The sequence below is a fragment of the Petromyzon marinus genome, chromosome 2 (assembly GCF_048934315.1).
Source record: "Petromyzon marinus isolate PM22_M1 ecotype Great Lakes invasive population chromosome 2, UKy_Petmar_22M1.pri1.0, whole genome shotgun sequence".
Classification (NCBI taxonomy): Eukaryota; Metazoa; Chordata; class Hyperoartia; order Petromyzontiformes; family Petromyzontidae; genus Petromyzon; species Petromyzon marinus.
Window position 1 is genome coordinate 22488459 of NC_133668.1, and position 10025 is coordinate 22498483.

A 10025-nucleotide genomic window follows, 5' to 3' on the forward strand; every position below is an offset into this window, starting at 1 on the left:
AGCGCTGTAATTAAAGCCCGTGTTGAACACTGTATATCTTATGATCGGTAGCAGTACATAATTATAGGTGAAGCGTGTGTTGACATAAGGGGCCGTCCATAAATGACGTCACGCACCTAGGGGTGGGAGGGGTGGTCAGACATTTGTGACGATGTGTGACAAGGGGGGGAGGGGGGGTTTGAGAAATGTGACGTCATCATCAAAATGCGCAACTTTAAATGAATATTAACTGAACAGAATTGTTATAACAACACTCATTTTCATTAATTTTCATTATGAACTATTTAATTATTTAAATTTAGTAAGGTCACCTTTTATTAATTCCATGAAGGAGCATTTTGTAAAAAAATATAATGATTGTTATTAAACATTTTGATTCCAATGATTCTACCAGGGCTTTTCATTCTGTGGAATGAATTTAATTGTTATAATTGTACTCTCCAATTTGCTTCGTTCTACTACAAAGGTTCAAGTATTTTTTATAGTTATAATTACTTTTAATATTTATAATTATAAGAGAATTTCAATATAATATTCTGAACATCTGCAGTTTTAGTTAGACGTTGAATATTTTCAAGTGAATTTTATGCGCAATTTCAGCTTTCCAACGCCTCCTTTTTAATAAATGTTTTCTCCTACAACATCAGAGTGCAGCGCCCCATTAAATACGCACTACAATGACAATAGTTTAAAGTGATTTGAAGCATGTTTTATTTTCAAAATGGAAATATGGTTTGGGGGGGGGGGGCAGAGCTTTGTGACGTCATATGTGAGGGGGGTCTGACTTAATCCAATGCATTGAGGGCATCTGTGGAAAGAGAGTGCCTCAATGACATCTCGTCTCGATAAACAAAACAATGTATTTAATAAAAAAAACACACATGAGCAATTGTCATACAAACATAAAGATTGTACTGCATAAACCCCAACGCATAAAGTATTACAGCAAAACTGTAAAGTGCTAAGACAAAGATCCCCCGTATAGCCTTAAATTGTTGGGACCAGTGCTGTTAGTGAGCAGCACCTATGAAGGCCGGCATGGTTCTCGAGGTGGGTGGGTGGCCAGCACCACGCCCGACCGCCTTTGTCACCCCAGTGGCGATGTTTTGACACACCGCCAAGATACTTATTTGAGGCAGGGTCTACCGAGACAACACAGGGCTCATATGCACACGGTGCAATACTCAAGCCCTGCCACAAGGCGGCGGCAGTCGTTTGTTTCAAATCAAGCCAACGTTATAATATTGAATCTTGACTTAAAAGCTTTCGTGACTGCAGGAATTCATATTCTTGGGTCTTCCGGTGAAGTCACGTAGATAGGTTCAAAGAAAATAACAAAAAAGTAACAAAAAACTACGACGTTTCGATCGCAACACAAGCAATGGTCATCAGGAGGAAAAAAGAAGGGGAAAGCTGCTGAGGCAGTCTGTTTTAAAGGTTTGAAATGGGTGTAGCCCAAGGGTCATAAACGAAGTGGGCGGGGCTAGTGATGTTAAAGTGAGACTAACATCGGAAGGTAGGATGGAAACATCACAGACAGTTATGACTTAAACTGGTTGATAACGTCTTTCCAATGATTGCTAAGTTTATACCCATCTTCTTGGTTGAAATTGTGTCTGCGTCTATAAATATGGATGGCTTCATGAACGAATCTTTGTTGAAAGCCAGTGGGTTGCAGAGTACCTTCGTTTTGGAGAAATCAATTTTGTGTGAGCCCATCGCATTAAAACAATGATCAGCCACGGCCGAGGTATTGGTCCTACCGTGTTTCAGATCTGCCTTATGTTCATGAACACGGTCCGAGACATGTCGCTTAGTTTCCCCAATTTATCTACTGCCACAGACACAGCTTAGTTTGTAGACGCCGGGGTATTGCATGTCAGGGATCATATCCTTCACAGATGGGATCAAATCACGAATTTTATGTACTGTGTTAAATCAAACCTGGATATTGTTTGCTCATGATTTTGGAGATATTTTTGGTGACCCCTGCTATGTATGGCAAGGTGATGGTTTTGATTGGGTCCTCAGATGGTTCTTTCTCAACGGTTGGGGTGATAGCTTTATGGATTGTGTAGTCTGAATATGAATTCATCTTGAGAGCTTGGTGCACGTGTTTCAGTTCACTGGCTAGGTGATGATGGTCGGAAATACATCGAGCTCTATGGTGTAGAGTTTTGATGAGGGAATTCTTCTGGGCAGGATGGTGGTGGGAGTCAGGTTTTAGATATGCATCCGTATGGGTGGCTTTCCTGTAGACAGTGTCCAATTGAGCCATCTGGTCTCCTTTCGATGAAAACATCCAAGAATGGTAGCTTGCCATCCTTTTCCACCTCCATGGTGAATTTGATGGCTGGGTGTATGGAATTGATGTGGTTGAGGAATTGGTTCAGAGCTGGTCGGCCATGTGGCCAGATGACGAACGTGTCATCTACGTACCTCTTCCACAAGGACGGACGTAGAGTGGATGCGTGGATGGCGTCTGTATCAAATTTTTCCATGAAAACATTAGCGCCAACTTGAGATAAGGGAGAACCCATTGGGGTACCTCCAACTCGTTTGTTGTTTTTAGTTATTATCTTTGAACCTATGCCCGTGACTTTACCAGTTTCTTCCCATCCGCTGTTGGCCTCTTAAACAAGGCCAAGGACTTACACTAACTTTAACATTTTATCTACAAAATGACACCTTGCCAATATCAACTATCTTATCCTATTTGTATTTTTTTCATTTATTTTAAGATTGTATATTATAGCTTTTTTATATTCTATATTTATTCAATTTTATATACTTTAGCCCCTTGGTGTTTGTTAGACTTTGAACCCTTATTATAGTTAGACTTGTTTACCACTTATTTAAGATTTTAGATTCCTATATGTTGAATGTATGCACCATCATGCCAAAGTGAATTCCGTGTCTGTGTGAACTTTCATGGCGAATAAAACCCTTTCTGATTCTGATTCTGAAAGACCCAAGCATATGTTATAATATTGTTTTCACTTCATAAACAATCATTATATTTATTTAGTTATTCTTTGCAATGTTCGTCAGCATTATGACATAATAATGATATGAGTATTCTTGGTTCTTTCGGTAAAGTCACGTAGAAGGGAAACAATAAAATAATAAAAATATAAAACAATTTTATTATTTTATTGTTTCCCTTCTACGTGACTTTACCGAATAGAACCAAAAAAAATATGAATCCCTGCAGTCACGAAAGCTTTAAATCAAAATGATATGAGTATTTAAACTAGAGCGGTCACTGTTTGCAACAGACGCCATAGCTCATCTTTGTCTTTTACAAACAGAGGCACCCAACCCAAATGGCTTTTTTTATTCGAGGTCTAACGCCTGTGGTGATGGAAGCCACCAAATTTGACCAGGGGTTCAATTCCAAAATTAATCCAATAGTTAGAGGTGTAAGCCATAGCTTACTGGAACATCTGTGAAAAAGAGCTCTATAGCTAATCGGATTCCTCCAGTATAAATACATATTCTGATTCTGCTAAAATATTCGAATTTTTAACTAAAATAAGTACCACAAGGCCTTTCGATTCTGGCTTTTTGAACTTTTTATTAAATGTCAATAAAATGTATTGCATACGATAGTTCCGTATATACAATACATGTATATATTTTAAAATTGTTTATGAAGAATACGTGTTTACTTACTCTGTTTGCAATGCGTTTTTGTCGAATTTTTTTCTTAAAAAATTATAGGACAGTAAACATGCCAACGTTGGACCAACGTTGTTCCAACAGTTCCATGTTTGCTGAGAGCAATGCTACTTTTAGATTGACTCTGTCAAATATTTAATATACAATGCATCCACAGATACGATACATTACAGTAACACACGCAATGTCACATAAAAGTCTCAACATGAAATGTAAGTGAATAATTTTAATAATTTACTGTAATGCAACCAGCACTGTTTAAATTGTATTTGAAAATTCGATGTTATTGATGTGAGGTTATGTTACCCGTTAGGTGGCACTATTGCACTTTCAACGCGACCTTCACAACTACTTGACAGTACCATTCGGGTCTTGTGCTTCAATGGAATGCGTGTGCAGAAGGTACACTGCCAAACACTGAATGTGTCTCTTTGCGCATTCCACTCGGCAGCTGCGAGCCATTGGTCAAAATGATATGTTCCTATGCCGAGGATCAGTCTACTTACTTTTTATACACCATACAAAGATATCTGTATATATCTCCAACAGGTACTAAATCCGTTTTTTCCACTGTCAATGAAAGTCGGAGCACATGCAAAAGCGCATTTTAAAAAGTTCTCCTTATTTGGGAATTGGCAGCCCATCCCAATGTAGATAGGACCTGTTTTTTCAATAATAGAGGTTTTTGGGTTTTTAAAGCGAGACATGAAACTAACAACACTTTCCTGAATAAACATACAATGTCGAAAATTGTAGGGGTTTTTTAAAAATTGAACTTCCCTTCAGTCCAAACTCGTAAAAAATGGTTACAGAGCACAAATGCAGATTAATTACTTTCAGCACTCATTTACATAACTGGGGTGAACCAATATCGAGAACACCTATTATCCGCTACCCTATCACCCGTGACTCCCATTATCCGCGGTTATCCGCAATTTTCCCTGGTACATAAGTGGAGTAAATTCCCAGATAATATGATCCGCAATACACTAGCACTTGCCCCCTATCATGACGGATAAGGGTTACCTAATTATTTATTGAACCATGGTTAATTCGTGTCACTATTGCCCCTCATCTGGGTGCTGGTTACGGGGCAGGGTTTAGGTACGGTATCCGTTCCGTTTCATGGATGTGGTGCTGCGTTTTAAAACGTGAATACGCTTTAAAACGTATTTATTTACGTTTTAAAGCGTTCGTGACTGCAGGGATTCATATTCTTGGTTCTTTCGGTAAAGTCACGTAGAAGGGAAATATTTAAATAATAAAACAATAAAAAACTAAAACAATAAAATTCTCACGACGTTTCGATTGTAACACAAGCAATCATCATCACACATGATGATGATTTTATTGTTTTAGTTTTATTATTTTATTATTTCCCTTCTACGTGACTTTACCGAAAGAACCAAGAATATCTGTATTCACGTGTTTGCCTGTGGACGTACTGTAGTTCATATCTATACTACACATTTGCATTGGTCCACCACGTGCTGACCAGGGGGGGTAGCTTGCGGCTTGAGCTAAGAGCTGGGTTTTATTGGCTTAATAAAACGGCGTCCTAATGTGCTGATTTACGCTCACATGCTTACGCCCACATATACGGACCGCACAAATAAAATGTTCTCCCTTTAAGTCTATGTTGGCGATAAGGGCGAATGCTGTTAGTGGACAAAAACATTGACAGGGTCTTTTGAACCTGATGAAAGTTGCCGAGCGTAATGCATGATGGAGGCTGGGAGGGAGCCGGGCATGTGGGAGCAGCCTCCGGGCTGGGTATGGGGGGGGGGATGAATGAAGAAGGAATGGAGGGAATAGGAGGGGTTGCGGTGGGAGTTTGGACTGGCGGCGGAGGTGATGCGAGGTAGTTGTAAACGGTGGCTGTGCTCAATCAACGCGGTGTGTTCATATTTCACGGTGTGTTCAGATGGCACTGCAGCACAACTGCAGACCAATGCCGGGAGCCTCAAGTACCTGGATGCCCCTGAGACAAGGGGGATGCATTAGTGTAGCAGTTGATCAGCAGCGTGACCTGCAGAATGCATTGTGGCAGAAAACGTGACGGTTGACTTCAACTAGAGCAGGCAGTTCTCCCTTGTAAAATAAATATTCTAATCACACTGTCGTCTGGGTGTACGACTGTTTATATATATATTTTTTTAAATCCCATTTATTTAATAATCCGATAAACTAAACCAAAAAGAGCACGGCAATAGATTATAACATACCATCTTCTTGGTTCTTTCGGTAGAAGAGAAATAATAAAAATAAAACATAATAACATAAAATTCTCACGACGTTTCGGCCACAACACAAGCAGCCGTCCTCAGGTGAAGAAACAGAGCTGTCGGGAAGACGGCGCTCCAGTGAACACCGCTAAGCTTGGCAGCGTATTTTAAGCTGGGTGGGAGGAGCAGAGCGCCTTGACAAAGGAGTTTACATATCAGCAGAATAATTTTGCATTGAAGTAGCTGTGTTAATATGAGAGATTAGCAGGATGTTAAAGTCAGAAATTAGCGTAACTGGGAGATTAGCATGATGTTAATGTGAGGAATTAGCATGGAACTGGTCACGGAAGTAGCTATGTTAAAGTCAGAGTTTACATATCAACAAAAATGTTGTTTTTGGTAAAGTCACGTAGAAGGGAAACAAGAAAATAATAAAAATATAAAACAAAATATTGTTTCCCTTCTACGTGACTTTACCGAAATAACCAAGAAGATGAATCCCTGCAGTCACGAAAGCTTTAAATTGAAAAATAACATACCAATGAATTATTAACACGAATATAAGTAATGTTTTCAACCTACACACGAGCTTGTCTCTTGTAAATGGCACCGATTTTGGTGTATACTGTTCAAAGTGCTCACCAGTGTAATGCCGCCTCTTATTGCTGATCCCAAGGTCATTTGCGAATGGATTTCAAACCTTTAATTGACATCACGGAGTGCACACACTTAATGATTCTCAAATGCAGTACGCAAACACCAGGCAAAGGTGGTATGGATTTTGCAAGCAATTTAATTAAGTTACCTTCATAGAGATCTCCCCAAAGCAGAAATGATGGCCTTGCAATAATTCTGAAATTACATAATCAGTTCAGTTTGTTACTGTTGTGTCATTACATATCAATGCAAATTGTAGAATTACCATGGGAGGGAGCAGTCTCTCCAATGGATGATCATTCTCAGTGAGCCTTCAATTTGAGGACAATTCACAAAAAAAATATGTTTTACGTAGTGGTTTAAAAAAAGCGAAATTTTCTGTACTTTGTATATACTGTGTGGAATCATAGGACTGTGTTGTATTTATAGCGAGGTGTCATAGGCAGGGGTTTTGTGTTTAAGGAGTTATTTTATGGTTATGAGCAGCGTGAGCAAGTGATCTCATCACTTTCAGCGTGAGGAATGGCTCTTTAAAACTACTGACAGGTGTGTGAGAAGGCGTGATGTTTACAACGCGAGGTACAGTCGATGATGATGTCAATTTTATAACTGGATGTGACATCCATTTTAAGCAAGTGTATTGTCTGTTGTTCAACGTCTTATACCATTTATCCGTCAACACCATTTAACGTTTTAAAATGCAGTAAATAATAAACTTTCTTAAAACATTCGAACATTGCTTTGTTAGTCAGTTGGCCATATTTGAAATATTTGGTCACAGAATACAATCAAAATGGTCGTGAAAATAAATCCAGACGACATCATCTTTGGATAAACTGGTGGAGTCATAGACTAGTGCTTGCGCGTATCATGCATCCGACACGTGACATTTGCATGCAGGTGTACTACTTCATCTCTGAAAACGTTACACGATGAGTTTGCGTTTATTTGATATGTTACCCGGATGATTCAGTTTAGCCAGTTTCCCGGTTATTTGACAAGGGAGATCCGTGGTGCGTGAGTATAGCAGCAACAAAAATAGATCATACAAAAAAAGCATGACGAGGACACGGAAGTGGCTATGTCAATGTGAGAGATTAGCATGATGTTCATGTGAGAGATTAGCATGATGTTAATGTGAGAGATTAGCATGATGTTAATGTGAGAGATTAGCATGATGTTAATGTGAGAGATTAGCATGATGTCAATGTGAGAGATTAGCATGATGTTAATGTGAGAGATTAGCATGATGTCAATGTGAGAGATTAGCATGATGTTAATGTGAGAGATTAGCATGATGTTAATGTGAGAGATTAGCATGATGTTAATGTGAGAGATTAGCATGATGTCAATGTGAGAGATTAGCATGATGTTAATGTGAGAGATTAGCATGATGTTAATGTGAGAGATTAGCATGATGTCAATGTGAGAGATTAGCATGATGTTTATGTGAGAGATTAGCATGATGTTCACGTGAGAGATTAGCATGATGTTAATGTGAGAGATTAGCATGATGTTAATGTGAGAGATCAGCATGATGTTAATGTGAGAGATTAGCATGATGTAATGTGAGAGATTAGCATGATGTTAATGTGAGAGATTAACATGATGTTAATGTGAGAGATTAGCATGATGTAAATGTGAGAGATTAGCATGATGTTTATGTGAGAGATTAGCATGATGTTAATGTGAGAGATTAGCATGATGTTAATGTAAAATCGAAGAGTGGTACAATCCAAAGGCAGGAGAATGCCCTCGTCGCGAAGGCCGCTTTGGATTGCACCACTCTTCGATTTCACATTAACATCATGCTAATTTCTCACATTAACATCATGCTAATTTCTCACATTAACATCACTATCCCCGACCACTTCTTTATGACCCTTGGGCTACACCCATTTCAAACCTTTTAAAACAGTCTGCATCAGCAGCAGACCATGCTTTCCCACCTGATGACGGACGCTTGTGTTGCGCCCGAAACGTCGTGATTGAATTGTATTTCCTACCTACGTGACTTTACCGAAAGAACCAAATAGTATGGATTCCTGCAGTCACGAAAGCTTCAAATCAAGATTGATAAGGCTATGTTTTAAATGAAGGTGAGGCAGGCATTAATTCTGTCCTACCAGCTGCTCGGTGTTCAGTTTGAAATTCGAGGTGGCATTCTATCCTTTTTCTGGTGTCATTCCCACCAGAAATCAAGGCCACACATTGACACATCACTAGGGCTGTGGTCCCCGCTGTTGAAGTGACGGGCCACTGGTTTGGACATGCCTACGCGGTAATCTGACAGACGAATTTGGGCAAATCTATCACCAAGGCATTCACCAGTTTCTCCAATGTAGGTGGAGGCCACAGCGTCTGAACGCGATGCAATAAACCAGATCGGTATGTGTTCTAATTCACTCTGTGGTGACACTAAAGAACGCAAGTGTAAAAAACACGGTGAAATTAATATATCTGTTTGGGAAAAGAGAACAGTAATTATAATAGAATAATGGATCGAACAGTACACACACACTGCCAGTTATTCAAGCACCTGTGCAAACACCTAAGCCAAGGGCATGAGTGGGAAGTCTTTATATCCACAGAAATCTTTGTTGTTTCAGTCAACACTAATAACGGACTCCGTGTGCAAGTGCATTTGTGGCTTGTGTGTGTTAGATTAACGGTAAATCTTAACATCTAGCCTCAGTATTCGTTTTAAAGACATGTGTGGGTGTGTGAATGAGTGCACGTGTTTCTGCATGTGAGTGTAGTGGTGAACATGGAAAGCGGTAGCATAATGGTTAGCAATAATGCCCGATGACCATTCCGTCCCGAGTTCGATTCCCAGCCACAGCTAACATCAGTGGCGATTATCTGAACCTGTCCTGGGCCTCTCTTAGGGCGACTGAGCCTTAGTTAAGTATCTGGTGCAGTGTGTAAACATCAACACTGGGCAGACAGACCCAAAACGGTCGGACGAGGCCCTCGCAACGCCACCCCATCATGTGCCATGTCGGGGTGGATGGCCCGTCCTGTCTATTTCGTAGATGCTCGCTGAAAGCACGTGGCCCAACAGGCTGTGTAGGCTATACGGGGGGTATCTCTGTCTTTCGTAGTGGTTAATGCATTCACTTCACAATTAACCCGGTGACGTTGGTTTGATTCTTAGCCAAGAAAAAACGTCAGCGCATGGTATCTGAACCTTCCCGGGTCGTCCCAAGTTCACCTCAACCTTTTACGAGTATTTGGTGTGGTGTGTAAACATCAGCACTGGAGTGACAGAGGTGACCAGTCATGGTATTGCTGGCTACAATCGCATGTTGCATGCTAGCCTCAGCAAGTGCTGGTACCAGGACGTGCCCTACAGTTTTATTAGGGGTACTTTGTGTGTTTCAATTTCCCTTTATAAAGTGATAACCTTAAGTAGCATTCGACATATCCTTCAGCTCGTAAGGCAAAGTAAATATATGGATG